The sequence below is a fragment of the Podarcis vaucheri genome (genome assembly GCF_965113315.1).
Source record: "Podarcis vaucheri genome assembly, chromosome: 5".
In the NCBI taxonomy this organism is placed as follows: domain Eukaryota; kingdom Metazoa; phylum Chordata; class Lepidosauria; order Squamata; family Lacertidae; genus Podarcis; species Podarcis vaucheri.
In genome coordinates this window covers 49,673,279-49,698,590 of record NC_138763.1, presented here as the reverse complement: position 1 = coordinate 49,698,590, position 25,312 = coordinate 49,673,279, and the positions used below count along the sequence as shown (strand labels likewise).

Below are 25,312 nucleotides of genomic sequence, written 5' to 3'. Positions count from 1 at the left end.
ACACGTGTCTTTAGTAGGAAAGAAATAAGCCTCTGTTGTGCGTTTAATGAAATATTTCCAATTAATTCAGTTTCATTTGAAAAATATTTTTAAACAACTAATTCTTCTGCAAATTGAATTCTTGTGCACATGCACATCAGTTAACATGGCCTTGTAAAGAAGCCCATAAAAGTTAGTAGCCTGCACACAAACCTGTCAATTGCAGGGCTGAAGGACATGACTGGAAATGCTACACCAGGTCTTTTGGTCCTGTGACAGTCAGTCAGTATGGTCAGCCTTTTTAACTGAATTTGGATTCAGTGGCAAATTATGCCACTATGTTAAAAAAATAAGATCCCTCTCTAGGGCTAGGTGGCATGTGGCCCAAGGGTTGGACCAAGTTGCTTATAAATGAATATTAAAATACAAAGTCTCACCTAAATAGTTTGGTCAAAACCGTACTAAGGTTTGTTGGCAGTCCCTACACAGCTCATCCTTGTGAAGTCAGTACAGTAGAACCTCGACTTACCACCACCCCTACTCGTGAACAATTCAACTCACGACCGCAGCAAACCTAGAAGTAAATTCCGGGTTTGCCACAGCTCGCGCACACGCAGAAGCAGCTTCTGCCATCTGCACATGCACAGAAGCGGCCGTCGTCGTCTGCACATGCGCAGAATGGTGCCGTGGCCAAATGTGCACGTGCAGAACAGCACTTCTACCAGTGACCCGGATCAACTCATGAACAGACCTCCGGAATGGATTCTATATGTGAGTAGAGGTTCCACTGTATACTGAATTAAATTAATGTCTGGACATCCCCAATGCCATTAACTGATTATGAAGCTAAGAAATATTCCAAGCCCAGGTCAAAGGTAGCCACTCCTACAAAATAACGACTCATTCCAAACATAGGCAACATACTCTACATGCATGTCTCATGTTTTGATTCAAAGATTATGCATTTAAGGCATTACTAATACAAGCTGCAACAATCTATTGTCCTGACACCGGCCACGCCTGTTTTGTAATACTGACCTGCCAGTTGGATGAAATTGCAAATGGCTTTTAAAGAGTCACTTCCAAGAAAAGCTAGTACTTGGCTGTCTAAGCAACTTATGAGTTATTGTGAATAATGATACTGTTCATTTTATCTATCAGATGGAAAACAGTAAACTATTTAATCTGGCACTTAATTGACTGAATTGTAAAATAAGCATCCATAGAATTCTCTTGCTTTCAATTTTTTGATTCCTAAAACTAAAAACTTCTGCAATGCTCAAAACATTTTTTGAAAAATAATTACTATTTTAATTGTTTGAAAGAGAGGAACTTTGGCTATACTTCTTGAGCTAATATTCAAGAGTCAAAATTAATAATGAAATAGGCATGTGTTAGTTGTATGGTTAAACTTTTCCTAATAATAATAATAATAATAATAATAATAACAACAACAGATAGTTCTAAGTTCGAAGATGATGCAGCCCTGAATAAACTTAAACAGGGTGGGTAATATGTGTATATTACTTGTGTGTAGAGAGTCGGCAGTATAAACAATTCCAGTTAAATAAAGATGTGTCTTACAGTTTGCTGTTTTTGAGATTAAAAAACAAAAAGTTTTTAGTGATACAAAGATGTACAGCCAGATTTTTTTTGCCATATTTGCTTTAAAAGAAGATTGCTATTTTAGAGTATTACTGCAAAATGTGGTCTTTCTCATGACCAATGTATCAGAAACAGATTCTTTTAATATGCTTCTACTATTATTCCTACCTTCAGTCCTACCAAGAGATGGATGCAATGCTTCCACATGAGTTGGAGAGCAAGGCTGGAACTGGTTGCTATTGGATAAACTTACTGGAAGCACCCATGCTGATTCAGTTTGAAATGACACAAGGGAAAAGAAAAAGTAAAGCCTACAAATAAATTGCTGAAAACACCATCTATAGCCAAACATGCCATTGCTTGCTTCAATTATGTAGAACCATTCTATCTACTCAATGCCTCTTAATTATACAATTGTTTCCAGCTGACTGAAGATTCCTTGATACTAGAAACTCCCCAAAGAGCCATAAATTCAAGGGAAGTACCTTAACAGGGTACAATGGATTGTGTGTGGTTGAAGCCAGTAAGTACAGATTTGGCTGAAAGAATCTTAATAAATTAATGCCAAGCATTCAATTTGCAACAAGAAGGGGGTGGGGAAGAAGAGAAAGGTTCCAGGCTCTATAAAACCATACATAAGCGGAAAAGGATTCTTCTATAAATGGAAAGGGACCACAGATGCTACTTGAAAATAAAGCATTAAGGAATAAAACCTCTACAGTTCAGTCACATTTCTAAGACAGAAACAAAACACATTAACATCTAATGCATAGACTTTGTAGGATCTGTATTAACTTCCAAAAATGTCCTGCCACCTGCTTCCCAGCACTGGAATTTAGGACCACTAGGAAAAGTACTCTACAGTTTAGAGTGGGCACAAAGGTGTTTTAAAGGAGAAAGAGGTTATTTCTGAAGTGACTATTCAGGCATTTTTTTAAAAACACAACCCACTCATTTTCTAATTTGCAAGTGCATTCAAACAAAACTAAAGCTCACTTTAAATATATATATATATATATATTTGTTTTATATGACCAATTAATTTTCCTAATGCATTACAGCTCCTGCAGAAGTAGTATTAAATTCAACATTTCATATATAAACAAGTATCAGTCATAATCCATGTATAAAAATGTACTATTGGAATAATTTAGTTACGAAAATCTCATTTAAGTACACCATTACTGCACTGCACTGAGAACAATAATACATTTTATACATACATAGTGAAATTCACAAGCTTTACTGGCCTAAGCAGCTACAGTCAAAATGTGTGATTGTCAGGCTCCTGTCCTTACCTAAATGGTGGAGAAGTAGGGGTCTTATCTGACAAGAAACTGAGCTTTAGACGTGCTCAGAGTACCTCTAAAATACACTGCAAGGTTAAGAACAATCTCCCTTTCTGAATGCAGGAGAACAGTTGCAGCCTGTCCACGTCATGCTTTACTTCAGAATAATTCTGAATACCTCCGAAGCACAGAGTGAAATAGACAAGTTCCAGCCCTCCATCTAAGCCTGGAGGAAGGAAGAAGAGGATTTTCCCAGCAATTGCTATATGAGTGCCTTGGAAGTGTAGCAGATCTGCCAGGAGAATTTTCAACCCCCTCCCCCAACTCCAGGCTTAACAGGAGGCCTGTGTAAAGCAGTGCTTCAATCTTTAACCGGAAGATTAAATCAGTGGGACTGTTTAAGGGCACACTTGCTTGTTTCCCTATTATGATTAAAGGAGAAAAATAAATAAAAACAACCTCCCCTTCTAGAAAGAGTATCAAATTGCAACATATCCTGAAGTATTCTCAAAAAAGGAAATATATTGAGAAACTCGTAATATCCCAATTAGTTAAAGCAATTGCACAGAAGCTTAAAAGCCAGATGATTCGTCAAGTAAGAATCTTAGTGCAGAACCCTAATATCCAGAATTATCCCAGCTTAACAATTTATTATCAAATCTTTCAGACTTATTTTTATAATGACTAAATATCCAGCATTCTGTAAGATTTATCCAACTGCCTGTATTGCAATGTTAATTAGTAAGGCTTATAATCCTAACGTGAAACACTATATTCCCATTATCAACTGTCCCTTGGCTGCTGAGAAACATTTTGCCAGGACAGTTTGTTGTGATACAAAGATATGTCAGCTCCACACCCCCATTGGTGAAAGCTCTTCTGTACAATTCTGTGACCTTCCACTGCAAATGAAACATCCGCCCCTGAACTTGGCTTTGTCAACATTCCCATGGCTGCATTCAATCAAGTAACCATAGCAAAGTCTTAATATCTTAGTAAAGTGTCCAGACTTCTTTAAAGAGTTCAATTTCAGTACAAAACAAAACAACCTAGTAGAAATAAAAGTCCAAGTAATCCCTCTAAAACACTTTTCAGCAACTATTATCTTACATGTATAGAAATCAAGGAAGGATTTACAAATACTATAATAAAGACAAACAGAGAAAACTCCATTATAAAGGGTATTTTTAAGAAGACACTAATAGTTTTTATTTTACTTCCTTTTGACAACACTTACCAGAGCTAGCAACATACAGTATGCCACAAGATGAAGCATTAAATACATAGGTTTGTAATCACTTGATAAATTCACATTTGAAATTCATTATTAATCAAGTTATGGGAATGACCAACTTCTGAAAGTTTTTTCCCCCTTTCCTTTGGATGGTATTGTAGGTAACCACATTTTTTTGTCAAGCATCAAGTCTATACAAAATATTTTCCCCTACTGCAGATGTTTGATGCAGCCAAGAAATCAAACCTGATCTTAAACAATTTGTGCTGCAATCTAAATCTATGCATTTTAAATAATATGTATACATTATAGTAATTGTTACCTATAGTAATTGTTACCTTCAAACAAGTGAATGGATCCCAAGATTATGTGACATTTTGTTTTCTTGAATGATAAACTATACAGCAAACTCAACAAAAGCAAAACCGAAGGCCTTGAAGTAAAATGTATGTGTCCATTAATCATAACTGATGATTTTTAAAGTGAGCATAGAAAGTGAGACATAGATTTTTTTGGGGGGGAGATTGTGTTTATTTCTGCTATTCCCTGCCCCATTTGAATTCCTACATCTATCTCCAACCCCACAAATACAATCATAATTTGTCTAGACTCAATACTTGTCTGGCATTTATTCATCTTTTCATCCAACTCAAGTTGCTTTGGCTTCCTGCAGCCAATCAGAAGCCACGCTTTGGAAGTTGGACGTTTTGAAGTCAAACAGACTTCCGGAACGGATTTTGTTGGACACTTAAGGTACGACTGTATTTTGTTCTTAAGTGGAAGAAGCCAGCTCCAGAACCTGAGTAACACAAGACATGCTGTGGATCTTTCCAAGCAATCCACCTCCAGGTCAGAAACTGCTGTACAAGACCAGATGTTACAGTACAATACTGGAATTTACTGGAATGGCATCTGACCTTGAGAAGGTGACAGATCTCTCAGTAACTGAAATTAAGTTTCCTTGCTCATTTGCACAGAGCAGCATTCTTACTGCAGTTCTTATTTCTACATGGAAGTAAAAAAGCATGCCTGCTAGTTAGCCTTGAGAAGGGCATGCAGATCAGAAAAGTAACTTAAGCACACAGAAATAACCAGAGTCAAGCTACATTGTAATCATGTCATGGTTTTGCCCTCATTTGACTCTCCCTATAATCCTCTTATGACTCTCACTTATTCAGTCATGGTGAATTTTGTTTACATGTCTGGAAAGACACTGTCATTGTTTTGTTTTATGGCAAAATTAGATAATAAATTTTAAATAATCAAACATTAAAAGTAGCAAGCTATACTACTTTTATACTTTTTCTCAATTATTTATTTTCCCTTGCTACATATTACTTTTTGTAACTTCCCATACTTTCATTCCCACATTTACAATCTTGTCATAGATTCACATTTGAAATTGAGCAATTACTATCTGTTTCAGTTTAAATTTCTAGTATGACCAATCCTGAGAGACTGGGATGAGTAATAGAAGTTTAATGGATTGTACAACATATTGAAATCATACCATGGCCATTACATACAGAGTTTAGCATGCATTCTGACTTTGAACAAAATGAGAAGAAAATACTAACCTATTCACCTCCTTGCCTACTCACCAGAAACTTCTCAAAAACATACTTCTAAAAAAATGCAGGGACAAGTTTCAATGGAAAGAGTAACCTTAATTTTGTGGCAGGTATGAATCCCAGATAAGTGAGGGGGGTGGCAAAAAAGGAGACATGTTTTGTTAAAATGGTTCCAGGCTGCAAGAAAATGGATCCAATGGCACATGTGTTGCTCATCATTGTACTTGATTATTATGTCAAGAAAGCATGAGTAATTGCTTCCATTCTCCTAACCCTCAGAAATTATGTATTTTGTTGCCACAGCACATATACTGCAGTCACCTATTAAGCAGCATGTGATTGGAGAAACTGTTTTTTTATCCAATGAGGACAATTTAATAGCTGTGAGAGAACTAAATGGTAGTCAGCAGGTTTTCTAGGCTTTGGAGAATAAGGATTCCCTGTCACCTGCTCTTTTCAGTTTATAAAAGAGCTGCAGTCTGTATGCTTCAATATGCTAGTTCTCAGATAAAATTCTCCCAACTCAAACACATCCATAGTGTCACAAATCTTTTAAGTTCATAACTATCTCAAGCTTTGAGTGAACTAGTTCACAGCTTTACATTTAGGCATTAAACTGCACTGCTGAGAAGATGAAGAACATGGCTACATCAGTTAGGATAATGATACCTGTAACAATATATACAATTATGTTTCAAAAGAAAGCAGCTTTTTGTGTTTCCAACAATAGTTACATTTTCTTAGCCTTGACTAGTACATAAAGTCTCTTCCTCCCACCTCAGTAGTTTTCAGCTCTGCTGCTCATTCCAGCTTGCCCTCTACCACTATAGTGGTGAACTGTGTTTTCCAGCCAAGGGAATACTATCTAGTATAGTGGTAACTTTGCTCACATTTTGACACTTTTAAGCCCAAAAGGCAAATAACCTTTTGCAGATGTAACATAACTAAGGGAAGAAACTGCTAATATTTTCATGGCCAAGTATCATAATTTAAATGCCACTGTCATGAGTTCCGTAGAAAAAATATTAATTCAATAGCATCTGTGTGATTACCGAGTGTCCAAACAATATTTAATGTGTAGTGATCACAAACCCCACACCTAAGCCCTTTGGATTGTACAGAGAATTCTGGAAAGAAGACCTAGGGTGGACTTCATAGACTGCCAAAATTTGTGGCAGCCACCAACTCTGCCCTTTCTCTAAGGGGGAAGGAACAAGTCTTACTTGTAACATCACACTGAGTTCTGGGGTCACTCCAGCTTCACTGCAAACATTGTGGGCCATGAAGGGAGATATTTTACTGCCTGGAAGCCTATTGGCCGCTTAGCAAAAGATGGAGTCATTCCTCTAATTTCCAGAGCCCAAAAAGGCAGGTGGTGGTGAAGGATATCTCTTTGATTTCTGACGAACCTCAGCATGAGATCTGACCGATCCTGAGGAAAGTCACAAGGATGACAGATGCATTCACCAGGAGTGAGCACAACTGTGGTCCCTTGAGCAAAGATGACTGCAAGTTGATAGCTCAACCCCCATCTTCAATTCTCTTTGCACATGTTGGGGACTTTGAAGGAGCTGAGGTTAGCCTCTTGCATTTATCATGATGCTGTTAAAGTTTATGTAACCAGCAGTGGGATTTGCGAGTAATGTTTATATAATATAATCCTATTTTCAGAAGAGGCCAAAATGTATAATATCAACGGTACCTGCTCTTTATTTCTTGTTTGGAATGTAAGATGAGGAACTATGATTACATCATCATGCAGACAACGCAGAACTGAAGTAGAAATGAAAATAGGTCATATTTAATGTTCCCAGAGGACCCTTTCATATTCAACTCCCTAAGAATGTAGTTGTGTTCAAAGCCCTATTGAACACTGTGGGATTTAATTCTGCATTTAAAGCATGCATAGAAGTGGATGTGAATTCTTGACAGCCAAAGATGAATACTAGCATATACATCTACTCATTCAGAACCCATATCTTGTCCTCTTCCCCATATCACACAATATACATTACTGTATGGTAATGTAAAATATAAGCAGAAGTTTAGGTTGATTAATACTCCTTCTGCCTATGGCGACTAGGTAGCGTAGGGTACACAAACCTAATTGGATATTGGGCATACCTCCTCAGCAGTGCTACATTAAACTTGCCTTCTTAACTTGCTTTAACACTTCCTACCGCAGCCATTTTGTGTTTGCATTGCCCCCTCCCTGGTAACCATTTTGTGACAGGCATGCCCAACACACCCTCAAAATTTGAAAAGTTGTCCACTAGTCTACAAGGGCTGGTGACCCCTGAAATAAAATATCATTAGCCTATTATCTTTTTTGGGGGTGTATTTAACTGAAGCTTAGAAAAACATAGAAAAAATCTGGGTCATTTTGCATGTCACAAGTATGGTTGCTTTACTCAAACACAAAATGTCAGTTTGAAAAATTGTTGCCAGATAATGAAAGGCTGCAAAAGTATATTTAAAATGATGCAGAATATATGAAAATAAATATAGGTCTATATGGGTTGACATTTTTGCAGAATAACCCTAGTATATAAAGCTACTAGTTTGCTATTAATCTAATCAGCCCACTACATATATAATATAATATAATATAATATAATATAATATAATATAATATAATATAATATAATATAATATAATATAATATAATATAAATTTCTATACTGCCCTATACCCACAGGTCTCAGGGTTGTTCACAGGATAAAAGCAGAATACAAAACCACAAAATACATAATCAAAACAAAAACAACCCAATAATCCCCTCCCGCCCAAAGGCAAGTGTTCAGAAAATACTTCTAGAAGTAATAAATGTTATAAATTTGGAAGGAAAACTGAGGAAGACTGTAATCAAAATACAAGATTAAAATACAGTTTTTTGTTCTATTTGTACAAGACTTTCACATGCTTGAAAACTGTAACATAATGCATATTTCATATAGTATATGACTAAGCCATATTGAACAGCAGATCCACTGAAATCAATGGATTTAATTTAGTCATTATTAACTTGATTGATCTACTTGCAGGTATGAGTAAGTCACAAACAACCTTTTTGCCAGTTTATTCTGACCTTTGTAGATTATACTCCATCAAATTAAGACAGCTAAAGCAAATATAAATTTACTGAATTTATAGACATAATTACAATATTATAGAAATATTTGGTTTAACTAAATCCTGAAGGTTAGATCAGCTGACTGAGAAGTATACAGATGTTATAGACTGGCTGGATTCAGAAGAGTGGTGGGAGGCACCAGCTGGGAAACCACCAAGGGAACCCCCAGGGGAAGAAGGCTCAGAGTCAGGGGGTTGGAGGTTCCCCAGCTGGGGATGATTATGAGTAGTCAGAGGGAGAAGACGGAGCAGATTGGGAAAAGGAGCTGTTGGAAGATGGAAAAGACAACAGGGTTTAGTGAGCAGGAAGAAGCTGAGGCAGAGAGCAGTTCTGATTCAGAGACTGGAGAGGAGGAAGGCCAAGAGACAGAGATGAGGCTGGCTGCTGAAGAGTCCAGGGAGTCTCCCCCTCCTGCTGCGACCAGCTCCCTTCCCCCCTGCTCTCCCAGAATACACAGAGAAATGAAGAGTGTGGAGCAACAAGAGGCAAGGCAATAGAGCTTTAGGCTGCTGGGGAAGGAACCGAGGGAAGTACCTTAAGAGAACGGTAGGAAAGCAGAGACCTTCAGTCCTCGAAACTACTTAATTGGGGCAAGACCTACTGGGAAGGGTTATTATGACCAGTAGGACTAAGCTGTTTTGTTTCTTTGCATAGAGAGTTAACTTCACTGACATCGGGTGTTCTATTGTTTTATTGCTGACCTATGCATGACTCCAGCTCCTGACAACAGACCACGCAGGGCACAAAACAGGCATCTCTCTGAAAAAATACAATTCTTTCTCTTAATACAGTATTCAATGCTGTAATATTAAAGTTTAATTTAAAACTGATCAGACTAGTCAGCATTGCAAATATCTGTAAACACTATTAGTGTCCAATAAATTTTACTAATCCAACTCCCCCCACATATCTCCACTTGTCATTCAACACTACTGAAATGCAAACTAAATTAAAGCACTGCTTATCATATGTTCATTAATCTTTGTCCTTAATGTAGCAGGTTAATGAACAATATATGCCTTACATTAAGCTCTGTTGAGGGCAGGGTAACGACATTTAGAAGCACATTGGAGAAAATAAAGTCACCTTTGACATACAATAATCCACCCTCCAGGTTTTGGAAGGCCTAAAGGTTCCTGCTAAAAACACAAGGGGGTGTGTTGCTTTCTGAGCTTATAGAAAGATATATGAAACCAAGAGAGCACATAATCTGAAAAGGATTAATTAATTACAAGTAAAAGTCCTATGTTTACTCGAATGTATGTATAGCATGGTTGGGAAACCTGTGGTCCTCCAGATGTTGTTAGATTCCTTCAGCCCAGCAACAGAACTCCATGATCAAGGATCATGGGAGCTTCAATCAAACAACATCTGGATGGTCAAAGGTTCCCCACTCCAGTAACAGAGAATTCCACTCCTATATATCAAACCTCATGATTTCTAACAGGCTACCTTAGGAGTCTAAAAATGTGGGTTAGCAATACTTGATCTATAAAGGTCTCCAAGGTACATAAGAATCAAGGTACTAGGCAGAGGAATGTTCACTATGGTATGCCAATTGTGTATGCAAATCAGCCTACCCTCTGGCTCTAATGTGGTCCTTGGCCACATTGCTCACCCCTGTCCTTGACAGTCCTTCTCAATTTAGAAACATATGCAAGGTACACATTCCTCCAAGTTAATCAATAAGTAAAGCACTTGGATTTATTTTTATTGTGCAGTAAAAGGAGCTAACTTTGACAACTCTGTATTTAGTAAAATGTAAATATCAGGCAGCTTTTGCTCTATCAAGCAATAGCTTATAAAGAATTGTGCAAGTATCACAAGGTAAAAGATTCAATCATCTCCACTTTACTCGATGAGGCAACCATGCTTTGCTTTTCAACTTCAAACATGTTTTGACAATTAACCACCAACATATTATAGTCAGGTGAGGGTTGTAACCAAAATCTTTTACAACAGGTCCTTGTGAAACCTGAAGCCAAAATATATCAAAGGTCACCTTGTATAAAAGAGAGCCTTATTGTTTTTTTCTAAGCACTCTAACAAAACCTTTGTTCGAGTAGAAGGAACTCAAGAGAGTATTTTATTTAACCCTAGGCAATGGAAGCAGCATACAATTTATATTACAAAGGTGGAAGATGAGATTACCTGATGAAGTAAGGTTGTTTTATGTTGGAATACTGGGTGGAGGCCTCTCTCAAAAGTAAAGCTTCAGGCTATTATTTCACCTTTATGAATAAAACCAGACATTACACAATTCAGCTATCCTTTGTTCGAATGCTATGTTAAATGTTTTAATTAATGGTTTAAATATTAATATTAATGCACAGCCTTAGGCTAAGACCAAGGGCAAAACTAAAGGTAAATGTTTTGTCGAAATTTGATTCAGGAAATTCAATAGATAAGTTGCAAACCCCTGAAAAAGGAGAAATGGTATGCAAACCAGGTTGGTTATTCTCTCTTCCCTATCCTTCTGTTCATGTTTTGAGGATAAAGATAATTGTCAAATCTGCTTTGACTTAATCAAATAGGTATGGAGAAAAAACATACCAGTTGCCATAAATTACACTAAAAAGGAAGTGTGTCATGCCTGAGTTAGAGGCATCTAACTTTTGCTCAACTACAACTCTGAAGGTTTTGAGCTCAAACCAAAATCATGTGGGAAGATGTCTGTGCAAAAAAAAAAAAGTGTTTTAAACAGCAGGTGCCTCCCACAATCTTTCCCCTCCATTCAAGCCAGGTCTGTACCGGGGGAGGCAGAAGTTGGGTTACACCTGCCCCAGGCCTTGGGGGGCTAAGTTGGTGGAAGCACCCGACTCGGACTAGCTGCCCTGGGCAAGCTCTCTATGAGCCTGATACAGGCTCAGCTATTTCAACTCCCAAAGTTCAAAGACAGTTTTCAAGGTGACAAATGCTGCTGCAAGCTCACATATGCAGATACAAGCACTCACACACATCTCATGGGATGGAATGAAGGCACATGAGGTGACCAACGTGGCAGTGCTAAGTGAGTCTGGGCCTGGTCAGTGCCAAAGGAAAGTTACCTAGTAAAACATGTATGCTGCCTGGTATTTCATGACAGAAGGCAGGCTATATGTGTAAACAGATCAATACTCAAGTAAAAAAGGCTCCCCGGATAATGGCCCAGTGAGTTGATAGGTTTTCATCATATTATGACAACCTGATAGATAATACAATGCAATATACTTTGTATTATTGAAAGAACTACAGAAATAATTAATTACATATTGTGGACACATTTTGTGATAAAAGATTTAGACCAGTGGTTCCCAATTAGGGGTCCGGGGACCCCTGGGGGTCCACGGAACGCACCCAGGGGGTCCGCGACCCCATCTTTGCCTCCACCCCAACTATTATTTTGTCATTTCTGCATGCTAATATCACAAATTTTATGGTCTGTTTTAGTGCTGTGTGATTTTTCAATATATTGGCCAAAATCGGTTTTGAAATCCCTCTGCAATAACAATTTTGACCCAGCAATACACAGCAATATTTCACTCCTCGTGCAAGACAGCAGGAAAGCAGCAGCAGTCACAGTGGATGTCCATCTTCACTGGCTGCCACCACTGTCTGCCCTGCTGACAGCAGCTTGATGCACCCCCCAACCCCATCCCCTCCCACTCAAACCATGCAGTGAAGGTGACTCCGATTCCTCTCCTCCCCCACCCGCCCACCCGACCTCTGCGACTGCTCCTTCCCTCACCGCCACATCTGATCTCCAATTTCAGACATTGTGATATATCAGAATATCACAATGTATAGCCACTGATGTATCACAATGTTGAAAACCAGGTATTGTTCAGCCCTAGTCTGTTTTTTTTTAATGTACTTAAAGTCCTTTGCTTATTAAGGGCTACCCCACATTCTGTTCAAAAAATTGCTTTGCAGAGGTAACTACCATGGAGTCATCAAAATTTTCAAAAGTATGGGGTCCTTGGCTTGGCTTTTGAAAAATAGGGGGTCCTCAGTAATTAGCTAATTGGGAACCACTTATCTAGACTCTATGCCTTAGCACAATGGCAGGATGAAGGACTATGAGAGGGCACATGGACCTCCCATTACCTGCAACATTCCTCTTCTCTGCCTCTGAGGTCCTATTGCCGGGGGGAAACACAGGGTTTCATTGAGCTCACAAATGGGCACTACGCCTGTACTCAACTGGAACAACATGATTCTATTTTTTTCTAAAAACCTATGCAAACGATTCTGAAAAGAATTTTATGATCATCCTTTCAATCTGTTATATGCCATACATGAGTCATACCTATTTTGAATGCCAAGCTGCACAAATAAAAAGAGTGAGATTAATCTTTCACCATTAGAAATCTGTATGGATTCTAATTTAAGTCACTTCCATCACATGGAAAACAGAATATTCCATGTGTCCCTCCCCCACACCAGAAGCAGATAGAGGGAAGAGAAAAATATTTTCTGCAGGATTAAAATGTATTTTATTAAAAATAAGACATCCTGGAAAAAGGATGGAGTTATGTAGAGGCATTGGCCATCTTCATGGTTTTCCCCATATTGTGATTTTTGCATAGCACATGCACAGATCATTATTCACAATATATTGCCAGGTAAAAATTTGGAAACCAGTATCATATGGACTTGAAACCTGTTTTAAGTTATTTATCACCCAGCTCTAACATACATCATGATTCGCAATGTACTGCCAAGTCAAAATCCTATATCATGATATGTACTTCAAATAGGTTTTGGACGATATATATCGTCCAGCCCTATTGCAGAGTGATCCCAGGTTCCTAACCTCACCTTGTCTGGAGTAACACTGAGTGGCTACTTTATCCTCCCCTATTAGATTGGGGTGAGAATGGGTGATAAAGTCGCCCTAGGCAACTTCAAGAAGCTCATACACTCCTGAGATTAACACAGTATACAAAGTGCCATAGAGCATGAGGTAGAAATAGTCTGAAAGTAAGTAATCTTGTGGTGCTTGAAAATAACCCAAGATACTAGAAATGTTACATCATGTGAGGTAACTAATAGATCACTATCTTAAAATTATAGACAATTTTGAAAGATTGAGATCAAAGTTCTGCATGGCAATCTTTGTAGACACAACACTGGCCATTATCAGATGATCCAGAGATTTTTGGATGACTTTATAAAAGACATAGTGCTTGAATCAGCATGGAAGTTTTGAAGGGCAACTTGAATCCAAGGTGAAATTGGATGCTTCCAATCTCTTCCTTGCAGCCACGCCAGGATTTGTTCGCATAGATCACTTAATATATTAAATCCAAGCACCATCATAACGGTTAAGCAAATAGATGTGGTGAAACTCTACTAGTCAGGTATGTATTCAAAAGTGCCTCTCTTGGGGATCTACAGAAGTGCAAGTCAACAATACAAAATATGTCCCACTTATTATTTTTGAATAATGGTTGTGCTCTTGCTGTTTGAGTAATTAGCACAGTAGGTATGCCCATTGTTTAGATGCAGAAAGCACAGAATATTGTTTGAAGATTAAAATAGATTATTTGAATGATTACATTGATGCATAATAAAAAAAACCCCAAACTACAGGTGAAATTTTGGAGACTCTACTACCAGTGATGTATTGTTGCTGCTTAGTATTTGTTTACCTGGATTTTAAATGTGGAAAAATTCCTAACCAACTTAATCAAGCTTTTCATAATTACTACCACATTATCAGCTTATAACAAAAACTTAGTGCTGCTTCTAGTTTGTATACCTACAATAGTAGGATCATCTCTAACTATAGCTGGTAACAGCTTTATACAGAAGCCAAAGGTAACTAGAAAGAAAAGACACTCACTGGGTGCATCTTTTAATCCTGAAACAACCGGAAGAGTCTCAAACTATGATCCTTGCTTTAGGTTTACTGTGTCAAAGAGCACCAGTTGTGCTGTGAGGAGTATTTATAGCTTTAAAAAGAAACTGCTACACAAGGCAGTCAAACATTTTCCGTGTATCTTGAAAAATAAAAACAAATGGATGGCAGATATTATTTCAGTCTCTAAACTTCCTTTAGATTGCAAGCTATCGGTAACCAACTTCTAAGTCATGTTTTGATTTCAAAGATTCCTGAACACTTAGAAATGAACTATGGCAGTTGGAGACCTTTTATGCAGCAATAGCAGTATAAATCGTATTTCAAAAAGCTGAATATTTTGTGACATATTTTATATTATTATTTTGAGACGTGTTCTAAAAAACCCAAACTATAGGTCTGAAATATACCTCAGTACATTATACAGTACTGCAAACTTTCAAACAAGACCAAAATATCTGAATCAGTGGTGTGAGGTAGACAGAAATCTACCAGCAGATCCTCATCTGAGTGATTTGCAAGGATTTCTGCCTCTCAATAATGTCAACATAACCAATAATAAAATGACACCCATCACCCCCCAAAAGGAAAGACTGCTGAAATGAAGAAAGCTTGAGGTAACCAGGAACTGATAATTGTGTAGAAGAGTGGTGAGCTCAGCTTGGTTCTGATTCTGAAAAAAACCCCAGCATTTTTATTTATATATATATATATTATTAATATACATATTAAGAAAAAACCAATATATTTTGGTACTTTGCTCCAGTTGGTAGATCTCATAGTTCTAGTAAAACACAAGACACATCTCACAAGTCTAAAGTCTGCCCTCCACTGATCTAACACCCAACATAATGTATTTTAATTCACCTTCATAAATCCAACGATTGGCATTACACAACCTCACTTTGAAGCTTGCACTGCTGCTTAACTATCCATTTATTTTCTCTTAGCTTACAGCAAAGTACCAAATAGTACCAAGAAACCTGGCAGGAAAACAGAACAATAACAGAGTGATTCATCCTTTGCCATTCAATCCCAGCTTCCATCAATCAGAGGCTCATGGACACCTGCAGAGTAAGGATGAATGCCATATCTTGGCCAACAGCCATTGGCATAGTGTCTGAACATCTGCATGGCTGTGATTGCAATGCAAATAACATAAAGAAGTACAGAATATTGGAGGCTTAGAACTAAAACACATTCTTTTGAAGAGCAGGTTTCTCCATTGCATTGTTGCAGAGAACTTGAAGATGTGTTAACACTGGCCAGGATCCAAAAGGGGCATATGGGGAAATCCAAATTAATCCTTCCTTCAGAACCCTTATAACACCTCATCTGTACCCCAATACACAGCATTTCTGGCTATTGTTCTTTCAAGGACTTAGGAACCAACCATGTAGGAAAGGAATATATAGCATTTCCAGCAATCAAAGGAGAGAGAGAGGAATATAACACTGATATGAGTGAAAGAAATGGGACAGAGTTGTTTCCCTGTAATTTACTGTGTTGCTCTATAATACCAATTTCTTTCAATTGTCCCAACTTTCCTCAATATTTACAACGGGACACAAAAAGTATAACATTATTTCAAAAACCATAAATTTGTTTACAGCATACCAAATTACTGAATTTCTGGCAACTGATTTGATTAAAATTCTGAAATTTATCATAGATTTTTAAATATCCAGCAACATCACAAAACATATTAGTAGTAGATTATCTGGGGTGGGTGGGTGTGGAATATTATTTGTCAATAAATCTCTCACCATAGGTCCACTATGAACTATAATACCAGTACTCTTTCCCTCTTATACCAAGAAGAGTATGGTTACATAAAATTGTTAATTAAACAAAATAATTCCCCTTATTAAAACCTATGTCTGTAAGATGTAAGCAAGTGCCTCCAAATTCTGGATTAGGGACAGAGGAAAATTTAGTTTGGTCTCCATTTTTAGTTTGATCTATTCTGTACAGTCTAGACTAATACATAGATTGGAACCTAGTTGTCCTTTGGATTTTGTGCTTCTCCAAATTTTGCAATGCAGTTCTTGATTCAAACACACCAAACAGCATTTCAAAAACACAATTGAGGGTAAAATACATTTAGAAATGTGTATACAGAGATAAAGAAAAATATTTAAATTCATTTTTGTGATTTAAATAGTTATTATAGCTATTAATAGTTATTTAATTAGTTGGGAGGCCATTAATGATGAAACAGGATGGCTTATAAATGAATATATGTGATGTCAACATGGGCCAGAAATAGACTGATTCATCTCTACCTACCCAAGTTCCATTACTAGACATTATTGATACGATCCCACCATTTTAAAAACAAACATTCAAGCTAGAGATGTTACATATTGCTCTGGATACGTAACTTTCGGGTTACAAACATGGCAAACCCAGAAGTGTATACTTCCGGGTTTGGCCGCCCATGCATGCACAGAAGTGCTCAACCACACCACGTGCGTGCGTAGAAGCGGCGCCTCTGCCTTCAGACTTTTCGGGTTGCGGATGGACTCCTGGAATGAATTTAATTTGTATCCGGAGGGTCCACTATAAACATTTCCTCCTTGCCTTTTTCTCAGGAAAGAACCGGTATCAAAATTCATGTCATTACTTTAGGAATCTAAATGCATTATGTATAACTCTGTCTACCAAAGAAACATCATGTCTAGTTCTTAAAAGTACAGTTTCTTCAGACAATAATTACAAATTGAATATATTCTTTAAAGTTTTTGTTAAACATGGAGCTAAAAACTACTGAATTGTAAGGAAACTAGTTGTGCCAGTTTATAAGAACCAGGCAACAAATAATAACAACAGAAAGCAAAAACATTATAGTAAAACAAATTGTTCTTTATTCTGAAAATTATTGTGTTTTCTCTGCAGTGTCAAGCAGACATAAAACACTCATTTCCATAAAAAGAGATGAGAAAAAATCAGATTTTGTTTCTTCATATTTGTCACTATATTTATCACAGACTTCAAAAAATTGAAATTTGTCCAGATTGAAGCAAGCGTCTACCCTTTCACATGTCAGTTGCTCTTACTGGTGTGAGAATTTCCAAATATAGACCAACTTCTTAAACATGATGCAGAAGGCGAAGGAATCTGAAGTAGGCAACAAATAACAAAAGCTGGAGGCTGTGTTGTGCAAAGGCCTTGCCACTCTGTTGCATGAGGCATACGCTTGTGAAAATCCCACAATGTATTCCTTGGCCAAATACCTGAAGGTATTCTATACCCTGCAACATTTGAAAGTACCTTTCTAACATCAAGCCCTAAGTGCACTGCTTGTTTTGTAATCCAGTCAAATACAAAAGCATCATCACTTACATTTCTGCCTTTGAATCCTGGATGCAACAGATTCACAGCAGCATCAATTGGCTAGCAACAAAATTATGTTGCCCTGTACTTTCTTCCACTCCCAGTACAGTGGTACCTCGGTTTACGAACTTAATCTGTTCTGGAAGTCCGTTCTTAAACCAAAGCATTCTTAAACCAATGTGTGCTTTCCCATAGAAAATAACAAAAATGGATTAATCCGTTCCAGACGATGAAAAACAACCCCTAAAACAGCAATTTAACAGGAATTTTACTATCTAACGAGATCATTGATCCCTAAAATGAAGGCAATAATCAATGTGCTATAAAATAAATAAGACCGTATTATAGATGATAAAAAATAATAATTTTTTTCTTCTTACATGCACTGATAGTCATTGTTTGGATGGAGGGCTTTTATCCATTTCTGCAGTCACACAATCAACCAGTAGCTGAACTGGGTTCTACACAGGCACAAAAACAAGTCACAAAAACGAAATCACAAGCCACAGTCACAAGTCAATCCCATAAAACAAAGAGCAAATCACAGTAAAAAAACCACGAAAAATATATAGCAAAAACAAAATATCACCTCTGTGTTGCGTGGGTGCTCGGGACTCAACAGCCAACAGACACAATAGGAAGCCTCTAATTAGCAGCGGGGGACTCAATTTACAAATGGAACACACTCAACAGCAAGCCGAACATGTTCTGTTTCCAAGGCAAAGTTCACAAACCAAAACACCTACTTCTGGGTTTGCAGCGTTCTTAATCCAAGTTGTTCATAGACTAAACTGTTCTTAAACCAAGGTACCACTGTACTTTAAGGCCTAGTAAAGAGAGCAGAAACAGATTCACTAACTATGCCAACAAGAGGAAGACCACCAAGCAAAGAAGGCACTGAATAATTGCAAGGAGAAGGGAATGTGTGTTTCTTTTAGCTCTGTGGAACTCCGATACAGATAACTGCACTTCAACCTGTCATGAAACTAGAAAGGGAAAACGAAAAGCAGAAATTTATCAGTGAAGCACTTTAATGTTCTACCCTTCTATGCAAAATGATCTCCCCCACAGGTTTAAGCATCATGGATAAAATATCTGTATATTTCTGCATACAAATTACTTTCACTGTGGTTATATTTATAAGTCAACAATGACTTATAATGATACATCCTAAATTAACATGCAGCTTCCTAAAACACACTAGCCATAGTGCATGCCCATATTCATGCACTCGAGCAGTAAATTCCCAGGAGTATGCACACACACAAGAAAATACAATATTAGGGTTACCATATTTTGAAGAGCAAAAAAGAGGACACACTTGCAGACTTCCATTTTTAACTATGGATCGCTTTGACGACTCTACCATGAAAAAGAGGACGTATGGCAACCCTATAACAGTTCTTACCATGTGCCTTATCAAAAGCAGCTCAATTACTGTAGTGTAGAGCAAGCACCTGCAATGAATGACCTACCAAGTCAAATGCTGATCTCCTATGTATGACAACCCCCTGAAATTTTATAAACTTTTTTTTTTCTATATGCCTAGCATTATTTTTAAAATGGTTGGGTTTTCAAGTATTTGGCAGATCACAATGCATGACTAATAAACTGTGTTTGACTTGTGAGTTATAGACTGTGCAGGCCTATAGACTTAAGTTTTGGATTTTTATTAATAAAGGATCACAAAGGAAAGAAATCAAAAAGTTTCACTCACTTTTATCTAATATCACTTCACTCATCAAATCATAATAACAATGAAGCCCATGTCACCAAGGTTGGCATACCTGGAGGTTACTAATTCGGCTAACTATGATGTATTTGGAACAGAGCTACACTACCAATAAAAGGAAAGCCAGATAATTCTGAATGGTCATAGAAAGCTATTCTTCTCTCTGCCTACAAGTCCTCTTATGAAATTTCATCCAAAGAAACAAGCCACCAAATACAGAACAAAGTAAATAAAATAATTTGTGGCAGATATAGGCACAGACAGTTGAGGAATATCCTATCTGCACTGCCAATATCCATGAAAGGGCGCTCTCCAAAAATATAACTCAGAACACAACATTAATAAGCAGTGTACACTTCTAAAAGACAAACAGCACAAGCAATCTGCTCCATGTTTACAAGCAACAGCAGTATGAACACCTAGTATGTGTCAATGTAAGATACCAAAGACAGTCTTTGGGAGATGGTGGAAAACACACCTCAGTGGGGAGCCACAGAAAACACAGATGATCAACTGGCAGAGTATCAGTGGAACTGGACCTCACACAAAGTGAAGGATGCAATGGCAATTAGCTGGAGGACAGAACACTTAGGAAACTGACTAGTTTGCACAAGCTGCAAGCAAGCAGGGCAGCCATTCTGGATGCCGCAAACCATTTGGCTACAACTCACAAAGGATGCATAAAGGTGAGCCCAAGCCTCATTAGCCCATTCAGCGTTGTTCACCCCAGTGAAACAAAAAGTGTCAGCAGGGCCCCCAAATCTAAATGGCTTAAAAGAACTTTTGAAGTTTCAACCCCTCCCCTGGTCTGAATGAGCTCTCAGATCTAGATGACACTCAACTCCCCCCTCCCCGCAGCCAAAAACAAGGTGAACGCGAGTATTCACAAATTCACTTTGTGAGGCGGTGTTACACACCTAGTGCTCAGATGTAGGTACAGTATAAGTAACTCCGAAGTTAAGATGAGCCAAAGGCCCTCCTTCCACGGAAGGTTCATTGGTGACGCCCCACCCCCTACACGGTGCCCCAAAACAATAAACGGAGTGCTATCTCGTATCATGAATTGGGGTGAGGGGGGATGGGGGTGAGGCTGGACTCTCTTTGAATTAAACATGGCTCAGGATGTGGGCGGAACTGACGGCGGGAGACGTAAAAAATCCCCCCCAGAACACCTTCCCTCCAAAAAGAAAGTGTGCGCGAGGGAGGAAGCAGAGAGAAATCCCCCCAAGAGCAACAGGGACACTTTGAATCTCCCACCCCTGAGCGAGAAACGTATGAGGGATAAAGTAAATGAACAACCAGCCGCCCCTCCCGGACTCCCAGCGCTCAGGATACCACCCAGTGCACCCCTCGGAGGAGAAGGGTGCGAGGAGCCAGCTTACCTCAGCAGCGCCCGCGCCTTTGTGTTTCCCTCTTGCCGCCTCGGCTGCTCTGGCTGGCTCGCAGGAGCAGCAGCACCTCCTACGGCCGAGGAAGGCGGGGCGGGCCTGGCCGGAGTGACGAAAGAGGAGGGCGGGGCGTAGCTGCCTCACTATCTGGCAGGAAGGGTCGCCCGGGCTCCTCCCCCCCGCTGGCGGAGTGAACGGCGCACTATCTGGCAGCGCCCCTCTCTTGCCCTCATTGATTCTCCCGCGCCTGCCCTCCCCTAAGCCGAGGGGCGCCGCCAACGTTCCTCCAAGTTTGAATCCTCCCCGCCCCCACCTTCCCCCTCGACGCCCCTCGGAATAGCGGGGAGGAGGGGGAGGAGGTCAGGTGGGCCGCCGCTGCCGCCGGAGCTTCAGGGTTGCTATGCGGCAGGCAGGCGTGAGGAGGGGGGGGTAACTTCGTCGCTCCGCAGCCGGAGGGGAACCGGCCAAAGGGGGCGGTTTGTTGTTACCTCGCAGCGGCTGCGGGCGACGCCTGAGGGGCGGAGGCTCCGCAGTGGCCGGGCCCCAGGGGCGGGCCTGTTGGCGAGCGAGGGCCCGGCCAACCGCCCGTCATCACTGCCGCCGCCGCCGCTGCCACCGCCTCTCCTCTCGCACGCCCGGGTAGGTCGCCTTCGTCTCCAGAACGTGAAGCCCCACTCCCTGCCCTCTTTCTCCACGCAGAAATATTGGATCTGCTTCCCGCCCCTCATATGCACCCAAGAGGGAGAAGAGCGGGGGCTGGTGTTCGGTTTCCACACGTGACAGGGTTTTTTTTCTTGTCGCGTGTCTACCTTCGAAGACCAGGATCTGCGCGCTCACATTGACGATTGCCTGGATTAGGAACACCGTCCACACGTGGCGCACGCAGCCCAAGTCTTGATTTGTTTTTGTATTTTTGCTATATATTTTGTTAAACCTAAAAAGACAACAACGGCGGGCTCTCGCAAGCAGCTTTGGATGTTTCCCTCTGCGTTGTGCTCCCTATCCTATCCAGGCTGCGGCGCGCGCCTTCGCGTGTGTGTCTGTTAGCACGTTTGCAAATACCACGCCTGGGGGTAAATAAGCCCCCAACTGCGCAGTTCAGTGCAAAGTTACAGGGCAGGACGAAATAATTTGAGAATAAGCGAGATCATTTCTAAACCCTTTTTTTTTTTTACAGGTCCCTGCAGCCCCTCGGGACTTGCTCGATTCCTTTCCCCCTTTCGTTTTGCAGTCACCTCTCATCTCAGTTGAGTTCTGCTACTCCATATTCCCTTCACGTTCTCCGCACAACTCTTCCATTCTCTACATTGCATTACAAATTCCAGTTTATCTCCCCGATTATGTTGCTGCAAAGACAACGTGTAACTTTAGCCTTCCTTCCCGCATTCTTTTACATTCACATTCCAGAACCAGATAGGCTGCAATCCCTAACTAGCTGCTACAAACTGACTTCAATAGGACTGCTTTGGTATGGGGTTTGAGAATCAGTCAGCTTCAGTATATATTATCGTCTCCTGTGTTTCTGAAATAGATTGGCCACTCCTTTCAAACTCATACCTTCCTTCATTTCAGACGCTCTCCTATGCCCACAGACACCTGTTTCCTCCATGACAACCAGACCTTATGTATGTTTGCTCAAAAGTCCCACTGTGTTCAATACGGCTTACTTTAAAGTAAGCTTGGGAAAGAGTGCCGCCTTAAAAGAGATCTCACTCCTTGCTGTTCACAGCCCAATCCTCAGGTTTACTCAAGAGAAAAATCCAGTGATTTCAGTGGGTTTTAATTGCAATTCAATATGCTTGGAATTACAGATTTTCTCTCCTCAAAATTAAATCCATGACAGCCCTTTTTACAGACACATATTTAGCTCTGATTTCCAGCCCTTCTAGTATGCACACACTTAACATTCTTTTCATTTCTCTCTCAAGCTCCCACTCACCTCACTCAACCAGACACACCCACACCTCCTACTACATATGTTCAATATTCCCTTCCTCTCCCCCCCTTTCCCCACATAATAAATATTTTTACCTAAAAGGTTCTTCTATCAACCAATATGGCTCTTTAAAAAAAAAAAGAGCCTTAATAATGCTTGCAAGATCCAAGACTGCAGATTTCAACTATACATGGCTCTCCTTACTCTCAGGGATTATTTCATCACCATGATAGGCTTTTAGATTCAGAAGTACAGTCTTGTAGTGCTTGAGGATATGAGGATTTTGCCAGCTCCATTATGGCAATATGTCATCTGATATTTGCTGTACTTGGATCTTCAATATGGAAGGAAGAGGTTGCATATTTCTGTCATTAAAGAGAGAAAATGCAATCCTAATTACTTCCCTTCTTGCATGAAAGTTTATGTTAATTTACTGTACAAAAGCACTCTGAGGGCAGGGAAAGGGGAGGTGTCTCTTGCAGTCAGACCATCAGATCATCATCCAAGTCTGCAACCCTTACATAAAAAGCATGCAGCAGAATAGATACCAAGCGTGGCTGAGTATTCCTTCGGCTTTCCATACCACAACTTAAATATGTTATAAAATAATAGAAGATTGCTTACCAGATAGTGTCCCTGGTTTTCTTGTGTGTATGCCTTTTCCTTTTGTAGGAGTGTTAAATCGTGCAATGCTGCATAGAGAGAGAGTCACAACACACACACTGCAGCGGCTCTAAAGCTAAAAGGACAGGAAAGTATGTTACTTCCTAGAGAGGCTCTATATTGCCACTAGGCGCTGGCAGAAGCAAAAAGCATTCCCTCTCTCTCAAAGCTTATTGATTCTTCCCCAACTGTTTCCTGCCATCTAGGGTACAGGAAAGCTTATTTAAAAAATTGTACTGGCAAAATTGTATATAAAGTTCAAACTGAGCAGGGGAGGGGGGAATGCAACCTGATCTTTAGCAAAACGATGGACAAACTTCCATGTTTCTAAAGTGGAGAGAGTAGAAATGGACATTACTCCCAATGGAGGGTTGTTGTAGGAATTGGAGTCCCCCAAGGATTGGTGTCTGAGCCTGTGATTTTTAGCTTGTTCATAAGGAGTTAGCAGCTAATGATCCCAAATCGCTTAGGGGTGGTTAAAACAAAAAAAGATTCTGAGGAGCTCCAAAAAGATCTCGAAATTGTGTAATGGGCATTAAAATGGCAAATGCATTCCAATGTAAGCAAGTGCAAAGTGATGCTCATTGGGGCAACAAATCTTAATTTCACATATATGTCAATGGGGGAGTAAGAGACTTTGGTGTTACATTGGATAGCTTACTGAAAATGTTGACAATGTGTGGCAACTGTAAACACACACAAATTGTCTGTTAGCCGACATCTGAAAAGGGATTGGGGGGGGGGAACTGCCCCACAAAAGATTCCTGCATTGCAGGGGGTTGGACTAGATAACCCTCATGATCCTTTCCAACTCTACAGTTCAACAGTTCAATTATTCTAAATCTATGATGCAACCTCAATACTGAATACTGTCAGAAAAAATATTTCAAAAAAAATATACATTGCTTGATTGTTAAAAAAAGCCTCAAAACAGTTTACAAAAATATAAAACAATAAAATTATCAATAAGAAGAATTAACAAAAATTTAAAACATTTAACACAATAAACTAAAAACAAACGTGCACCAGCGTTCTAAATATCTGGGTAAGACTGATTAAACAAAAAATGTTAGGCACTGAAAGAGTACAGTGAAGGTGTCTGCCTCATCTCTATAGGCAGGAAGTTCTGAAGTCTAGATGCTGCTGTACTAAAAGACTGGGTTCTTACAATGTGGAACAGGTATTACAGTGGTACACCGCAAGACGAATGCCTCGCAAGACGGAAAACCCGCAAGACGAAAGGGTTTTCTGTTTTGGAGGCACTTCGCAAGACGAATTTCCCTATGGGCTTGCTTCGCAAGACGAAAGCCCATAGGGAAATCTCCGGGGACCTGTTTTAAATTGCTGGCGGTCGAGAGCAAAGACTTTCGCCCACAGCCAGCCTTCAGAAGAAGTCTTTGCTCCCCGCCTGCCTTCCCGGGACAGCGGAGACTTCTCCGCTGCCCCAGGCGATCTTAAAATGCTGGCAGGCGGGAGCGAAGCGTTTGCTGCCGACCCCCAGCATTTTAAAATCTCCCCGGGACAGCAGAGAAGCAGCCCCCTGCGACCCTCTCCCGGCTGGAGAGGTGACGTGCGCCTATGGCAGGAGCCTCCATAGGTGCGGG

General features: G+C 39.7%; 1 protein-coding gene across 8 annotated transcripts in view; it reads right to left on the bottom strand.

Moving 5' to 3' along the window:
• The window catches only part of ADD3 (adducin 3), a 106,459-nt gene extending 82,642 nt beyond the window's left edge, over positions 1-23,817 (bottom strand). For 2 of the 8 annotated variants that reach the window (XM_082225261.1, XM_082225258.1), the window contains exon 1: positions 23,670-23,817. The gene's annotated coding sequence lies outside the window, so the exon portion shown is untranslated. Of the gene's footprint in view, positions 1-18,369; positions 18,451-21,103; positions 21,529-23,669 lie in introns of those variants that run through there. The other 6 variants (XM_082225260.1, XM_082225262.1, XM_082225259.1 and 3 more) reach the window with 6 other exon arrangements.
• Positions 23,818-25,312: the final 1,495 nt, after the last annotated feature.